The following is an 18,512-nucleotide window of genomic DNA, read 5'->3' as shown; positions in this document are numbered from 1 at the left end:
TTCTGATCTCAGAGGCCACATGCTGTCGTCATGCCTATCTCCCGACTTCCCCGATAGATGGCGTTGGCATCGGATATTTCTTTCGCTAGGCTTAGACGCGTTCGAAACGAGAAGCGATCTCGAAAACTACTCAAGGTTATCCATAATACTCTGTCGTCGAAGCGGCCTGAGACTAAGCGAAAGCCGTTTACGCAGTCATTTGCTTCCAACTAAGTGAATTCTACAAGGACAACGCCAAATTCAGTTCGAAGCGGGCGGCCGGGACCGCCGCCAACACGGCGGCCAACGCGCGGCGGCGTTCGCCGCATGTATTGCAACACAGCAAACATCCTGCGTCGTGTCGCCGCGTCGTTACTTGACGCGTGAAGTTCGTCGAGAAAGTTCGCTCCATGTATCCCGGGCTTTAGTGTCATAATGCAGTACTTCTCTTTTCTGCTCATAGGCGGCGGCACCGCCCCGAGCAAGAGCGCGGGTACACGGAGGAGTGTTAGATATATAAGGCGCGTCTGTGTAGCTCTCTGCGAATGCGTTTGTGGCGCAATGGGTTAAACGCTCGGCGATCTATCGTCGCGGACCGAGAGGTCGTGGGTTCGATTCCCAAATTTTGCATGTTTGTGGAACTTTTTCTTCTGGTTTCTTTCTTTGTATTATGTTCTATGACGTATTTCCGTGACGGAAATACGTCACGTGACGGAAATACGTCACGTATTTCCGTGACGGAAATACGGTGGCTAGATGGGTAGGTGTGCCGACCGAGCGTAGTTCACCACTTCTCCGCATCATGACGCAAAATTGGCGCTGCGGACAGTAGAAAGGTTCAGCGGCGCGCAACGGTGGCTGCGCTGTGTAGACGAGCTGCGTGTCTGATAGTATCGCTTGCCTCTGATTGTATCTTTGAAGTGCGCGTTATAATACCGTTCTGAGCAGTGTAGGCCAAGCCAGAATGAGGAACTTGTTGTTGTCGTCTAGTCAGAAAAAGCGAAATGCTGAAGTAAATTTTCTAGCTTGGCGATTGGTCACATTTATTGGTACAAATGCGGCGCTCCAGCCCATTGCATTAAATACGTAGATGCATTTTTTTCCATGCATAACACAATACTGCAGTGGTTTTATACGGTATATGGAAACGTGTTTACGTGAAATTTAGTAATTTCTTATGTTTCAATTTCGAGAAATCTAGCTATTATGTTTATTGCTGCCTCAGTTACGGTATTTAAGTTGTTACGAGACGAATTGTGTTGGTAAGTGCACATGGTTCACTGTTTGGTTCCAATAAAATAAAGCAATACGTCTTGGGCTACATTCAAGAATATATTTAAAATACAAGAAACGCTCTCATAACTTTAGTCAGCAGATGCACCAACATAAATAGCCTAGCGCGCCAGCAACGTCTCAACGTTGGTCCACCACATCATAACATTAATTTATTCACAGCACACGCCTCCGCTTCAGGTGATTCCTCTTCTCCCTGTTGCTTTCACGCCCCATGTTCTTGTCCTTGACAAGAAAGTAAAGGAGTATAATTGAATAGAATTTCACAACATCTTTTGTTAGCTCTTTCTTGTGCCGCTCACAGCCGATCATATTCGGAGGATTCAGCTGCAGAAAGGATGCAAAGTCGGCGATACTGTTCCTTCGTAACTCATATTTAAACTGAAGCACAGCTTGAAGGCGTTTTCGAGCGATGCTACCAGTTTTTTAGTGCTTCAGAAGGGAGCAACAGGCCTGACCTACTCATTCTGTTGAATTCAGTAATGTCCCTGAGCAATCGCAGCACTTGGTTCTTTGCAGGAACTTTCTTGCTACATAGCCTGCTATATAGAATATAAGCATCGAGTCACTTTTCTTTTCCCTGTAGCAGCGCAGCGCTGCTCGATGTCGCAGGCGCTGAGCACCTCATGTGCAGCTTGCAAATTTCCAATGTCGAGGAGCTCATCGACGTACGCTTTTCGGTGTACGGCTTGCTCATAAACTTCGCCGATACTGAGCAAGCTACTGAGCAGCCCGGGGCGAACATTTCCGCTGTCAGACAGCGGAACAATTCCGCTGTCTTTCTCACAAATTTAGAGCCCGACTTGCAGTTTGGAACGAAGCAGTAGGTCTCCTTGGTGGTCTTCTTTGGTGGAGCAACGCCGCCGCTAATCTCGCCGGTCATCTTTCCTACCTGGAACATTCCACATCGCTTAGGAACTTACAAACAGTACGAGAGATGCGGAGCTCTTCACCTTTGAAACTGACACGAACAGATGACATACAACTATTCCAATACGGGCTTTATTTTTTTTGCTCGCCGCCAGTCCGCCAGCCCCCTGTAGCAGACGACGCGCGCCGCTGAACCTTTCTACTGTCCGCAGCGCCAATTTTGCGTCATGATGTGGAGAAGCGGTGAACTACGCTCCAGAAGCGGCGGTCGGCACACCTACCCATCTAGCCACCGTAACGGAAATACGTCAGTGAAGTCTTGGTGGACCCCGGAATAAAACACTTTCGTGTTAAAAAAACGATCCCGACGAACCGCTAACAATTGCAGGTATAGCAGTATAGCTTACTTGAATTCAGGCATTCAGCGTACAACTAAGCACTCGTTTTCGCAAGAAAAACCACAAAAACAAGCTTCAAAGTGATGAGCCAACATGATGGATGATAAGGGCTGCGGGCAAACAACGGAAACAGGCTCGGCGCGGTCCGTAAGATTAGATTGCAGCTGTTGCAAAGCTTATGCAGCTGCTTGAAAGAGGGTTGACGTCATTCGAAACCCTTCCAGCCTAGTAACTGGTTTGGTTCATTTTCTAGACTACCCCACTATGGGTAGACCACGGAAAGTAAAGACGACAGAAGAAGAGCGTGAATATAAGGCTCGGCGGAAAGAACAATAATATCAAGTGCGCCGCAGTCACCGTGAGGGTGGCGTAAAAAGCTTCGCTTTCCAACCACCTTCACAGGGTGGATTGGCGGGCAATTTTTTTTATGTATTTCAATGAAAATAAAGCACATACTCTGAACGTTATTCGTCAACTATTCCTTCCTTCGCGCGCTATTCAGGAGATATAGTTCTAAGTTTACCACTCCCAGTGAAACTGTGAAATAGGCGCTTGTGTTAAACAATGGTATAAAAAAATTGCTGGCTGTCCCGTAATCGAGAGTATATAGATGTAGGCATGAAATGGCTACCATAAGGCGTCTTTTGCTGCCTGTGGTGCCGCCGCCGCCTTCAACCGCGTTTCTTCTTGCAACAGTCCAATGCGCTCAGCATCTGACGCCACTTTGTCTTCTTGTCGCATCGAAGTGGTCGGCTGCAAATGTGGGGCCTTGGGTCCCCTGTATCTGCCTTTGGAACGTCGCTATTGGAAATGCCAAATAAAACTTTAGCGTACTAGAAGTTACAGCTTGAGTGATATTGTGAAGAAATATGAGGAAGACCTCGGAAGCAATATTTTTTGTAACTTGTTTGGAGAGTAACTAGTGTATGTAATGCGGTCCTGCACTGTAAACGGAAATAACTCTCAGGTGGGAGTATAATGCTTGTCCTCTAGCGAGCCCCGGTTGGGAGTTTATTATGCTCCGAATGATCGGAGTATAATTTTTACTCCGTGCGGGCGGAATTTTTGCGTGGTGCCTTCGGAGTTTTTTTTTTTTTTTTTTCTGTCATTTTTATTTTTTACTTCGAGCTGGACGGAGTTCGTTCGAGGTGCACCGGGAGTATAAAAAAAGACACGTCAATTTGCGTGGAGAATTTTTATGTAGAGGCTTCGGGTCAAATTCCGAAATATACGCACAAGCATAAGCCAAATTCTGCGAAATAAGTGAACGAGAGCAAACAGACCAAGCAATACATAAACACAAACATTTGAGCAACACCCGACGAAGAGCTGTGAAAGCCATCCAACGCACACTCGACACACAACAAGATGCAACCCTGCCAGTATATATAGCCACGATAATGTGGGCCTCGAAACGGCCTAGCGAGCAGCTGTAGTGTTTTCAGAGTTACGACTCACAGGCTCGCACATATGAGATCGGTCTCTCTGAAAACAACATGAAACATAAATCCACACGGAACTGTTAACTTAGAATATTGAAAAAAAACAACGTTCATGGCATAATTTTTCAAAATTAGAATGCCATTCCGTGAGCGCTGAAGCGACTTCACACACTGCCGGCGTCCGCGGCCAAAAAGTAGTGCGTTAGTTACAGTACGCAAGAAAAATGTACGTGCGCGTGCTTCATGACAAAATTAGCTTCATGCGAAAGAATTGTGGCTGGATAACAATTTATTACATGTGAGAATGACCCGTAGAAGCCTACGTAACACCGAAAATTGCGTAGTCATACATTTTTTGACCGCACTACTTGCTCCGCGTCCAAGCAATGTCTCTCGGCTGTGAAACGGAGCCATATCGCTCATCTAGCAAACGAATCCTCACGCTCGGAGCCAGCAGGTATGCTCCTAAATCAGTATGTTGGATGGAGGTGATGTTAATGCAATATCCGAAGCAACGACGTGATCAAAACAGAACTGCGCGATAACAATTCAATTCACATCGCTCAGTATTAAGAAGCTTTATTCACAGTACGTACTTACGTCCTACCGTATTTCTTGGGCGAGGATATCCGTACACATATTCATAAAAGAGTTGCTTGCACCACGGTCTAACCTACTGGCAGCACAGCACCGTGACGAAGTCGGAATATGGCATTCATGTGCGGCTATCACGGACGTTGTCGCTCGAACCGTGGCTGCTGTTGCCATTGCTACGCAGCACTTTACACCGGACGTTGTCAGAATATACTCAAAAGGACATAAAAGTGGTATTGAACTCACTGAGGAACACAAGTCAAGGTCACGCAACACGGAAGCACAGCCAGAAACCCGAGCCGACATCACGAGTCAACCGGCAGCTTCGTGGTCACAACTAAGCCTTTTTCCGCACTTGAAATCGTTGCTCTTGCATTCATCGTTGCCAGCAGAGTGATCACAGCTAACGCACATGAAGATGAGATGCAGTGAGCTTCAGACAGGCCTATAACACTTTCTGGAAGGAAGTATAGGAAAGAAAATCTGCGAAACGCTGGCACGGAACGACACTTCACAGATGTAAACAAACCGTCAGCCATGAGCACCGCCGACTCCGCCGAACGCGGCCGGTCGCTGGCGCGGCGCACAGCCTTATGGGAAGCACCACGTGACCAACCTGTTCTGGCAGGGGAGTTTTTTAAAACTCCCTGTGCGGAGTTCCCGGGGAGAACAAAATTTTGAAGGCGGAATAAAATCACGTCATGTCCGCCCTTATCCTCCCACAGGTTGTGAGCGGAGTGAAACGAGAGAATGCCGTTGTATTCCTCCCATACATCGGAATAAATATTCAAGGATGGGAGTATATAGGGCACATCACCTCGTTAAAATTCCCATGCGGGGGTATTTTCGTTTACAGTGTGTACAAAGGGTTGGGGGCCAGAGGCCGCATTTTCTTCAGTTTTGACTGGTTGCCCGGATGATCTCGTTTTGTTCTCGAAACTTGCCGGCATGCTCTAGTTTCGAGTACCCGGATAGCGGCTCTGCTTTTGGCTCCAGGCCACTTGAAGGTCGCCAACAACGGGAGCTAAAAGCATTTCATGCTTTAAAATGTCTCTGGCACCAACGTCAGGGGGGTGAATCTTCCTATACCTCCCATTGGTTCTCGTATTGACCCTTTTCGCGGAGCAGTTTGTTTTAGAGAAACGAGATGGCGCTCACGGCGGCGCGCCATACCTCTCCTCCGCGACCGCGCACAAATACGAAACCATTACCGCTTCTACCTTGCTTCTGTGCGATCAGCTGTCGGAAATGCAACCGAGTTTTCGCTAACACACTGTTCTCCAATCATGCTAGATTGAATCATGTGGATTGAAGACGTGTGCAGTAATTGGCTGCAAAAATAGTGACCGACATGTTAAGGAATAAAATGAATCTGTGTGGCCAAGTTCGCGGACCGCTGCTGCAACTGTCCAAACGTGTTACCGGCACTTCGTGATTTACGGCTTTCCCCAGGATACAGATGCGCGCGCTCCTCTCCTGTCAGGCCGTGCCAGGCGTTACACCGTACATTCGTGCTTGTGCGCAGTGGGTTCTTCTTGCGTTTTCATGCACGCAATCCCGTTCACTATTACGATCACGCAAGCATGTGCCCAAATTATATTTAAGAAATAATTCCACTTACAACACAACAGTTCTTTGGACTCATTTTATTGTGTTCGTTTGCGAAAACCAGAATTGAAGCAGACAGTGCAACACACTATACATAGAATGCAACAAAACGCGGATGGTGTTTAATGTACGCACATGTAAAAAAAACATTTATCGTAATTACTGTAACGACCAATGCGCAGAATAGGTTCTCCCGGCCTGCTTGTCGCTCGGTCCATTAAATACATCTCCGTGAAATGCGCCGAGCATATCCTGCGTTTGTTGACCTTATCTCTGGGCAAACATTAGGTCCGTCCTTCCAGCTTAGTTTAAAACCGCTTCCACCCTGAAGAACAGTGAAGATCATAAATTATAACATTGCAGTTGGAACATACAAAACTGAGCTCGTTTCGCGTCGCGGCAGTGTAATACTTGTGATATATCAACCTTAATTCTCAAAAACGCATTTTTAAACAATGGCGACCAATTAGCTAGAAATAAGTACAAAGCGCACACCTACACACGTGTTCCTTGCGATACGCACAGGTGGTACTATATTTATCAGGAGCTTTATGTTCGCTGCTTGTGGCATAACGATTCATCAAGTCAGCTAGCTCCTTCCTCACCACCGGACAGCCATGTACGATTGCGCAAAATTACTATCACAAATAAAAACCGGGAAGTAAACTGCAAAGTGCTCACCTGGTGTCTTTAAGGATGCGGTAAAATTTCACGTCGCATGGCTCACTTCGTCTTCATGTGTTCGTACACCATCGAATCATACACGAACAGCGACAGCTGCGAGACATTGCGGAAGAAAGCCGACAAACGTGCAACGGTAGGCTACCACATGGACCACACTGCTAGCGAAGAAGGCGAAAACCGCAAAACTGACCTCATAATGCCAGAAAAAAAAAAAATATCGCGGCCGTTTCGGCCGTTATCAGCACGGCCGACGGCGAGCGCGGGCCGCCGATAGTTGAAGGCGAGAAAGAAACGACAAAGTTGAGAGAGAGTTGACAAGAAAAAAAAAAGGAATAACGATTTTGGTTTCGCATCCATTTCATGGATGGCGCTGCAATTCGAGCGGACAGAAAACCAGCGGAGTTTCCGAGGCCTGCCAACGTTTCGACAAGAGGACTTGTCTCCATCAGGGCCCTGATGAAGACAAGTTCCTTTATCGAAACACTGGGCACAGCCGACATTCCTTGTTCAACCATTGTTCATCACCTTAAGGCTCTATCTTCCTGTGAAGTTCTGTCTCAATAGCTTTTTGACTGCTGACTTCACTATTTCAGGCGCTGAAGTTTTGTTCGTCAGTCCAATGTCCAATGGCTGAAGTTATCAGTCCAATGGTTCAGAGGTCTAATAACCCAACCGTTTAGTGGTTGGTTTGCACAATGGTACACAATAGCAGGTGTATCTTCCTTACGCTACTTGTCCTCTTGAACACGGAACTTATGAGCGTCGGACATGCTTCCAGCAATGGGTGCGGCTCCACCGGAGCCGCACTCTTCATGCCTCGTTGCACTCAGCCTGGTGTTACGCCAGACAACTTCTGCAGATGCCAGCGGTGGTAACCACGTCGTGATACCACCTGGAGCTGGAGTGCAGTTCCGTACAGCCAAAGGCCACAACTTAACTTCATTTCAGAGTCCCGAATGCGCACAGGTATTCGCCTTTCTTGATACATGGTCGTGCTTTCAATGACTCTAGTGGATACTGGCAGAGTTCTCTTGGCTGTTCGTAATGATCTAACTTTAATGCTCATGCCATACTAGCTATACATCCAACGAGTATGCTGCAGTGACAGTGAAGTGGGGCAGCTTGACCCATTATGGTCATTGGGGAATACAAACCACCCCGGGCTACATTTCATGTGGATAGACTGCAGGACGTTCTAATTTTAAACACCTGGACAACATATGGAGTGATAATTTGTAAGTTTTATGGAATGTTTCAAGGTCGCCTATGGCAGATAGCCTAATTCTTGTCCTTGAGCTGGGTTATTCGAAGAGGCGGACATTACTAGCGCGAGAAATCGAAACACATAGTGAAGTAATTAAAGAAGTCATTAATTAGCTTCTTAATTGATTACTTTATGGCAGATATCGCAATTTATGAATTGTAGCCGGCTAGTTACCGAGACGTATCTGCTTGAAATTAATTTCCAGAAGGACACCAGTTCCGCGATATTATTGCCCAAAGTGTGGGACGAAATACACGGGCGTTCCAGTTACTTTTGTGCTTCAATGCATAAAAGAGCGTTTTGTTAAAACTGTAAGTGGCACAACAGTGCATTTTTACGACAAGTTTGATGGCACATATCTCCAAACTGGCGTCATTCTGGAAATTCTTTCCATTATACGGTTATATTGGTTTCGTCCGATCGGTACGATATTATACCGTAATTTCACAAATATAGCGCTATTTTCTTTTTCATAAGCAAGGGCCCGAGAATGTTCCTCGAGCTATTTCTTGGAACATGTTATATATATATATATATATATATATATATATATATATATATATATATATAAGGAACTGCGGCATTAAAAACATAAATGAGCTACAGAGTGAAGCGGGCTCAGCCACTAGGCGTCTAAGATGCGCAGAAAAGCAAACCTCTTGATTGTAGGAGGTGTGTGCGGAGAGCGAGAGCGTGGATAAACGAATCTCAGTGCAACGAAGGAAGATGGTAGCCATGGCTACAAGGTAAGTTCAACAACAATGAAAAGTTTATCTCGTGACTTTAGATCATGTGTCCCGTTCCACAGCAGCGATGCCTAGAGTTACTGTATAGGCTGTATCCCATCCACGCAGGATGCCCGTCCACGCAGTATCGGTGTTCAAAAGCCCGCAGCGGCCTTGGCACGCGTGCATCTGGTTCTTCGGGGCACTGCATCGCGTGGTTTACCTTAGGGTGGCGGGCATTCCGTTACACGCACTCATGCAGGCCCCTGCGCATGCGCACAAAGTCTCGCGCGGTATCACCATCGCTCATCATGAAATCAAATCAAATTGTGCTGTAAACGCCGTTGCGGAGAATACCGTATCAATTTCGGCCCCCTTAGGTTCTTTAACGTGCACATAAATCTAAGTACGCGAGCTTGTTTGCATTGCGCTCCCATCGAAATGTGGCCGCCGCGGTCGGGAATTGAACCCGCTACCTCGTGCTCAGAAGCAGAACGCCCAAAGCCACTAGGCGACCACCGATTGCGCTTCGTGAAAAGGCCACTATTCTAATGATACTGCTGCTTGTAATGATATTGCAGTAGCATTATTTTAACGATACTGTTAATAATAATGCTGCGCTATGCATGGTTCGTGTTGCAATCATAATATTTTCCACGCCTTCAAAGGTCGACCCTCGCGTTATATTCCTGCAATTACGGTGTAGGCAGGGCTGGGCAGTATCGAAGATACAGGTATCTTAGGTACTATATTAAGATGCTATTTGGTTATCTTGTATCTGCATCATGCGAAGTATCGACGATGCAAATACGGTCGCAAAGACACCCGGAGCCACTGAGAGCAGTTAAAATTTATTCTGAGGCAACGCCTTTGTGTGAACTCATTTTTCTAATAAACAAATACGATTGAGGAAATCTAATGATGTGCGGCACTAGTATTATAGTGAATAAAGCTTTACTAATTAACCTTTTAATTATACTGTTTAAGGTAGAATGTTTCAACCGCAGAAGAAATCAAGCCGGTGCTTATAGCATGTCATTTTGCTAGAAGCTTCGTGCTTGGAATCAGTTTCAAGAAATACAGACTGAACGCGTGTCGTGAAATGCATTGCAGTTCTACATCCACAGTTTTACACACAGTATTTCACACAATGCGGAAACATATATCTGGAACATCAGTGCCCAGATCGCTGCAGATTTTAAGCACTTTGATTGATCTTTACGACAGCCTGATCTATAGTTGCTAAATACCCGCACAGAGGCGCTCCGCTTTAGAATTAAAAGCTGCCAAAAGGAGGAAGCGCTCAAATATTGTCACTTTTACCCGAAGGCGAAGCGTTGAAAGCGATAGCAAGGTTTAGCGTTGCACTGAAGGCGTCTCGCAACGCTGGCGCGATGAGCGTGCGGCGTTGTAGGCGCCGTATATATATACTTCGTGTGGTGCACGAGATGGGACGGCGTTGGCCAACGTCCAGAGTTACATTAGCTTAGCTTGACGTTGACCACGGTGTGGTATGCACACAGCTGATCAGGACGAACGCTAGTATGTGTGCGAACAGCGCTGATGTCTGCAGCGGAAGCCAGATACGCGGTCCTGGCCCCGGTATAGAACCGACTGAGCGGAGCGCGAAAGTGCGTTCACTTCGTTTCGTCGCTCTCGGAACAAAACGCACTGCGCTTCCCTGGACGCCTTCTAATTCTCCACGCGCAGGCCGCGTATGCGTCGTCAATAGCAGGACAGCACGACAACGGCGATGGCGCAAATGCACCTCGAGTGCTAGTGTAATTGCTATCGCAATAACAGAGAGCATTGTTTCATCGGACTTATATTCTGCTCGTCGCAATCGCCCGGCCGCCGCTGTCGCACATCTCTCTCCACGTCTGCCTGCTGTTTGAGGTCACGTGGCGTAAGATACGCTATTTGCCGTATTATTTCACGGCTGCTGCACTAAATTTGGTCAGCAGTCCACCATTAGGAATCACCTAGATAACGCGAGTCAGAACAGTTCGGCGGATGTAAGAATTTGAGAGCAGCGTGAGAATGTGTACAATGAAACGCGGAGCCCCCTGCTGTCGCTACACTGTCTTTGTGCTAACTCTATAACTCCAGCCGTCTTTTATTATTTTCCACCGCAGGTTCATTTGCTCTTCTCCTATACTATCTTTAAGAGGGCACTAAAGGGAAAAAGCAATGTGAGCTGTATTATAAATTACGCTTGTAACACACACAAAGAAGCCGTACTTATAACACTGCGAGAGGAGGCTTGTTTAATAAAGGACGCAAACACGAAACACGGGTGGCGACGCTGCCCCTTGGAGTTCACGCACCAGCTCGGCGTGACGTCATGAATTTTGACCCCGTATGCACGGGCGTAGTTAATTTTTCATCTGGAAAGATTGTGTTCAGCCAAAGACAGAACTTAGCAAGTTTCAAGAAAATTTGCTCGTAGTAAAGTTTTTCTTCTTTCTTCCACCGCCGGGTTCTTCTTTCTTGCTGTTTTACTTTGTCTTCGCAGTCATTGTCGGCTTTCCTTAAGCAGCTGCACTGTTCTCGAGCTTCGGTATTCAGGGACTCTAAATCGTGGATGTCAATAATTATAACTGAATTTACTTGCAGAAGACAGAGGTTACACTGCGAGTGTATAATAAACAAGGAAAGCGAGTACACACTAATGAATGCGGCTGAGCAAAGGCCTCGGGGCAGTCCGTCGCCCCGATCGGGCACTTGGGAGATCGGTCCATTGTCTCGCAAGTCTCAGACCACACTGCCTGCTCAGCCGCGCACATTCTCACCCCCATCCCCAGGAGCACGTGTCCGGGCTCCATAACTCACACCGGTGGTGGGCGCCACTCCAACCTACCGAGCTGCCCACGCCGTCTCGCTCCCGACCCAAATACTCCCGAAAAACTCCCTTCTCCAGATGCCTCTAGCGGCGCGCCGTGCGATTTATGGCGCTCGCAAGACCCAGTGCGCGAGAACGCCTGCCGCTCCCTTTTTCGCCGAACCCCGTACGGACACCGCCGCTTTGCAGGCGTTCTCGGGAAGCGACTCGGGTCGCGAGCAAGCAGCACAACATCGCAAGGAAACAAATACACAAACACACAGAGACCCCGAGAAGACGAGTGACCACGCATTCCAACTAAGCAAAAAGGATGCATACCTGACTCAATCAAGGCGAACCTTCACAACGACCTTACACTCATCATGCTGGCGTGCTTGAACTGGGGTTACGGCGCGACATTAAAATTGAACTGTAACCTTAATTTTCTATCCTAATAATTAACCTATATTAACGCTAAATTAGCGAGAAGAGAGTCTTGAAAGAATATTCTTTATCAGTGTAAACTAATTTAGTGTTTGTCGTTAGCATCCCTTTAAAACTCAAGGCATACGAGTACAACAGGGTTACTACACAAGTATTCATCGCTATGCGGGTACTTTGACATTATAACAAAACATGCTCTGCTTAGTTTCTGCGCTATTTCTAGGCGCTGCAGAGGAGTAGTCGTCATGCGAAAATTTTCTCCTGAAGCACCGCCGTTCAGATGATCATGCACCCTCACTTGGGTTCAGCGCTTTGAAGCATCATAAAACTTATCCCGTCTGACTTCATTCTTTGGTGCTCGATATAGTTCAATGGCTGGCTTCCTCTGCAACACCCCAATATCCACTGTGCTGTTTCCCGATCTCAAATTTTCTGCCGCTGTCGACGCGTCTGTTTATCTAATATTTTCTGGTTAGTTTCGTGGCACATTTGCTACACCATATGTGAAGTTTTTAAATGTTGAGGACATTTTCTCGTATTTTTTCGATGCTCCTTAATGAGAATGAGAAAGATGCGTCCGTTGCCAAATGCGGGCGATCGTCGAGATCTTGCGCACCTGTTTGAGAGCATATTTTCTGGAAGCTTCTACTGAAAAGCTAAGCGCTGGTAATGATAGTCGGCACGCTATCTTATATTGACCATTGTCTGCTGCTACATCATCTACAGTTTCTTCGTCTGACTGGTACAAAGTCGAACTAAGTTGCACATTTTGAAAGACCATCATCAACGGCGTGAACTGCATGGTCCAGCCTGAGTTTCAGCCTTCACTTAAAGTAACGCACTCTTTGAACGTTGCTGCGAACCTATCATGCAGTTGTGGTGATAATGATCATGATGATGTGAGCATCCACTTTGAAACTGGGTGGGGTGAAAAATCTCACCAAGATTTTTCTTTTAACTTTCAAGTGTGTCTATGTTCTTAAATACCTTCATACCCTAAGCTATATTTACGGCCGTTTACTTACGTTTTGAAACAAAATCTATATATACAACGTGGTGTATTGTTTATAAACGTTGTTATTTCTATATAACACGTGCAACTTATTTATTGCGTAATATGTATTTTACTCGCCGAAGCTTAACGCTGCGCGATTGTAAAACTATACAAACAAACATAAGACACTGACCCACTTTACGAATTGACCGCAAAAAAGTGTATCGCACCAATGATAAAGGTGGCATGACAATATTCCTGATTGGGCGTAGCGTATTTGCACTAACTGCTGCACTTCCGGTTGGTCCCGTAGGACTGCTTCGGAATAACTGCGATTCAGATCGCTGTTAGAACTAAGAAAAAAAATGTATATGCGTGTCAGTAGAGGAAATTTGAAAAGAAGTATGCTTGGTTGGCGAGAGATAATAAACTCGCCAGCAAACACCTGATAACTTGCAGCGGCCCCTGCAATGCAGCTATAATGAGGATTTAACTACATATGGCAAGTATCGTATCGGAAACAATTATTCTGCTTGTATCTTGTACGTGTATCTCTAATACTTATCGCCACAGTATCTTGTATTTGTATGATGATACATTTGCAAAGTATCTTTGCCCATCCGTGGGTATAGGAAGGGGTAGATGGCAGATTTTCCTTCAGCTGCATATTTTCGTGATAAACCGTACGAAATGGAGACAGACGGTTGATCTTATTACGTGTCGAGGACGACGAAATGTCCAGTGGTGCTTTCATAGATGATACGCAAGACATTCGGGAGTACCTGGTGGAAATTAAGCTATTATGTGACTGATCAGAGTTCGAACGCATGGATCGCTCGAAGTAGAGTCATATTCGCTTGAATTAACATACAGAAACTTCACTGAGAGGCAGCCTAAGAGAAGAGAGGGACCACAGAAATCATTCAACGAATGGTCAGAGGGCGCTGTTAGCGCTGCTAACAATTAACGGCTGACGGTCAAGAGTGGTTGGTACGAGTGCGAACTCCTAGGTACCTATAATTGTTTACTTTCTGGACATTCTTTCTCTCTCTCTACTTCCTCAAGAACATCGCTACCAGTTTAGTATCGGCAAGCGTTAGAGCAAAACCTATTTCGATAAGTTCTCACAATTTACACTTAACATCTGATCTCCTCTTCCCTGCGTTACACCAACTAGTGACTGTAAAGCCATTTATCATCCCGTATTGATCATCGAATGAAGGTTGGGGTGCCTCAGTGTAAAAGCAATGCATACCTCGAAGCCTTCATCCCGAAAACAAGTCAAGACTGGCATCGCCTTCCCGCCTTCATCGTCACTATCACAGATCATGATGTGTTCAAGTCGGCTATCTGTGATCATGTGCTGCAACTTTAGCCATTTTTTTTCTTTTTCTATTGCCACTCCTCTCTGTAATGCATGTACGGCCTTGAGAGTAAATAAATGAAATGAAATGAAAATGAAAGCTCAGAGTGGATTAGTAACGTGTCAGCGCTGGAAGATATTACATGTTAATCTGCACAGCCATCTGGGAAGAGCTTAATTGGTTCAGTGGTGTTTCAATACAGTTACGTATGTCGCTTACGTGTATTAAATAAATAAAGGTGCTCAAAAGCTAAACCTTGGGGCACTCATGAACACGCACCCCAAGAACGGTAATCGTTGCCATGAGCATTTACGAACTGCTGCAGGTTACGAAGGGTGCTTCTTTGTCTAGGCGAGCTCGATATTGTCACGTGTAGTAGTGGGAACGGGGCAAGCGCAGAGGCACAAGAAGAAAGAAGTGCGCGTGCTAACCGCCCCGCTCGATAGTTCGCTCTCGCCGCCGTTTTCTCCAGAGCCCAGCTGCTCTCCATAAACGTCGTCAGCCCCCCTTTGAAGGCGCGTGGCAAAGTGGTGGAGGTGCTGGGTACTTCTCACTCATGCCGCAGACTCCTCCTGGGAGCGGAAGCACCAGCCCTGTGTTAGTCGATACTCCCGTCCATCGGACCAGCCACAGGATCTGGGGACTGCCTCCTGAAGACAACGCAGCGCTTCAGACTACCCCAACCGATATGGAACGTGCAATGACGAACCGTACACACTTCAGCATCCACTGGTGCCGATGTCGTTCCATGGCGACGTCTTCGTAGACGTCGAAGACTGGATGACTGACTTCGAGCGCGCGGCCGAATACAACGAATGGGACGACGCGACTAAACGTAGGAATGTCTACTTTTGCCTGGAGGACGGCACGCGTACATGGCTTCAAAAGCGTGAGGAGCAACTGACGTCGTGGCGCGAGTTCCGCCGTCAGCTGCTAGACACCTACACCAGTCTTGATCGCCAGCGAACGAGCCATCCAGGCCCGAGTTCAGCTTCCCAACGAAAGCGTTACCGTGTTCGTCGAAGATATGACGCGCCTCTTCAGACGTGCAGACCCTGGAATTACCGAGGACAAAAAGTTGCGTCACCTGATGCGAAGTGTTGTATCGGCGTGGCGGCCATGGATGCCACGCCGGGCACGTGGGAAACGCAGGGGCACGCAGACGCAGACAGGCACCGAGGCGAAGAACTCTTTATTAACGGAGGCAGCTCCTTACACAAGCGGGCGTAGATTATTTGGGTTTCGAAACCGAAACCGCTACATCACACGAGCGGTCAAGGAGCAGCTTTTCGCTGGTCTGGTGCGCAAACCTCCGATGACTGACGCCGAATTTTTAGCCGAGGCTGTAAGTATGAAAAAGATGCTTCAGCATTGCTCGAACTTTTATGAGCGGCAAGTGAACGCGACTACAGACATTTTGACGGCTATCGGAAACAATAATGACAACCTTCGAGAACTCATCCGCACTGTTGTGCGCGAAGAAATACTGAAGGTTTATGGCACGCCACAAGCCACGGTGAGCTCCATTGCGAGTGTTATAAAAGATGAAGTGCACCAAGCGCTCCGGTCCAACTTTCCTTTTGCTAACACCGCGCCTGCACCTTCTGTACACCACCGTGCGACCTACGCAGAAGTCTTGAGACAGCCTGCTTCGTCCCCGCCGCTGTTTGTTCAGGCCTCTCATCCGGTTGCACTTCCACCAGCCCAACCGGTGCCGTACATCGAGGAACGACGCACGCCTCCACCGTTTCCCCATGCCGCTCCTCCGGTTGTGCTTCCGCAGGAGCAACCGGTACATTACGCCGACAATCGACGCATGTCCCCTCGGTAGTCGGACGTTTGGGGCACTCCGGATCGCCGTCCTCTGTGCTTCCACTGTGGTGAGGCAGATCATTTGTACCGCCACTGCCCATACCGATGCCTCGGGTTGCGGGGATTTTCCGCTTACTCGTCGCCACCCCTAATGGGCCAACGACCTCGGGACATTGAAGATTATCTGGCTCAGCAACGCATGCCACAGCCTACCAGGCGGCAGTCGCGCTCGCCGTCGCCAAGGCGATTTTCACCATCGCCCCAGCGGTATTCGAACAGACGGTCGCCAAGTCCCCGCCGGGAAAACTAACTACAGCGACCTTTGGGGGTGAGGCCGCTGGCCGTCGACGCGCTGAAGACCTCCGATCGACGCGAGTAACGAAGAGTACCGGTTAGACATCAACTGCAGCTGAACGAAATGACCGGCTTTCGCTCGACATACCGGTGGTGATCGATGGTTACGTGATTAGCCCTTTAGTGGTTACCGGAGCGGTCTGTTCTATATTAAGCGGGAAGATGGCGACGTTTCTGAAGAAAGTAATTACCCCTTGGCATGGCTCGCAGATTCGTACGGCTGACGGTCACGTCGTTACTCCACTGGGAACCTGCACGACAAGAGTTCGGATTCGAGGATCGACATTCGTGGCGAGTTGCCTTGTCCTACGCGAATGCTCCCGCGACGTCATTCTCGGAGTTGACTTCCTGCAGGAATACGGCGCTGGTATTGACTTACGGGGAGGTGTAGTCCCGTTCTCAGCCGACCAAGCAATCGACACAAACGCCGACAAACGACGTGACGACGCGCTACGTGTTTCTGCCGAAAGTGTTACGCTTCCTCCACGAGCCAGTGTTCTAGTCGAAGTGATGTGCGGTGGATTGCGCGAAGGTGGAGTGGTCGCAGAAAGTAACTTAGCGTATCTATTGACGCAAGGTGTTTGTGCGGCCAGGAATGTGCTGCAGCTTCGTGATGGCCGATCTAAGTTGCTAGTCACCAACTTTAGTAACGAGCATCGACACCTCTTCCGTGGTACTTCGATAGCGTTTGCCGAAGAAATAGAACACGTTGCTGAATGTTTTGACCCTGAACCAGTGAGGATGGCTGACACGTCACTGGGCAACGTCGACATTAATTCAGAGTTATCTAAAGACAAACAGGCACTGCACGAGCTCTTCCTTGAATTCAGGGCATGCTTCACAAGCTCGTCTAAGGTACGCCAGACTTCAGTTACAAGGCACAGGATCATCACATGCGACGACGCACGCCCGATACGCCAGCAGCCCTACCGCGTGTCGGCAAAGTAACGCGAAGCGATTCGTACGCAAGTACAAGAGATGCTTGAAGATGGCGTGATCGAACCTTCCAACAGCTCATGGTCGTCTCCGGTCGTTCTTGTCAAAAAGAAAGACGGAACGCTACGCTTCTGCGTCGACTACCGGAAGCTCAAGAACGTAACTAAAAAGGACGTGTACCCACTGCCACGTATCGACGACTCGTTAGCTAGACTGCGGCGTGCCCAGTATATTTCGTTACTCGATTTGAAAAGTGGATACTGGCAGATCGAGGTAGACGAACAAGACCGCGAGAAAACTGTCTTTGTGACTCCCGACGGCCTTTATGAATTTCGAGTGCTCCCTTTCGGTTTGTGTTCAGCCCCAGCAACGTTCCAGCGAATGTTGGATACTGTCCTCGCTGGATTGAAGTGGCAGACTTGCCTTGTGTATCTTGACGACGTAGTTTTCTTTTCTGAAACATTTGAGCAACATCTTCATCGCCTGCAGCATGTGCTAGAAGCGCTCCGATCGGCTGATCTCACGCTTAAACCAGAAAAGTGCCACTTCGGTTATGAAGAGCTCAAGTTTCTCGGACACGTCGTAAACGCCAAAGGAGTTCGACCCGATCCCGACAAGCTTTCCGCTGTAGCAGCTTTTCCTCCTCCTGCCGACAAGAAGGCCGTCCGACGCTTCCTGGGCTTGTGTGCGTATTATAGCCGCTTCATTGTCTTGAAGATTGGGGAACTCCTGATTCGCCTTACAAGGGATGACACGCCGTTTGCCTGGACGAATGAGCAACAGGCGGTCTTCACTGAACTACGACAACGCATGCAGTCAGCACCCGTCCTGACACATTTTGACGAAGAGGCTGACACCGAGGTGCATACTGACGCAAGTAACATCGGCCTTGGCGCAGTACTCGTCCAACGTCAAGACGGCATTGAAAGA

This window comes from Dermacentor silvarum, chromosome 1 (genome assembly GCF_013339745.2).
Source record: "Dermacentor silvarum isolate Dsil-2018 chromosome 1, BIME_Dsil_1.4, whole genome shotgun sequence".
NCBI lineage: Eukaryota > Metazoa > Arthropoda > Arachnida > Ixodida > Ixodidae > Dermacentor > Dermacentor silvarum.
The sequence above is the reverse complement of the archived record's forward strand: the minus strand, read 5'-3'. Positions refer to the sequence as shown.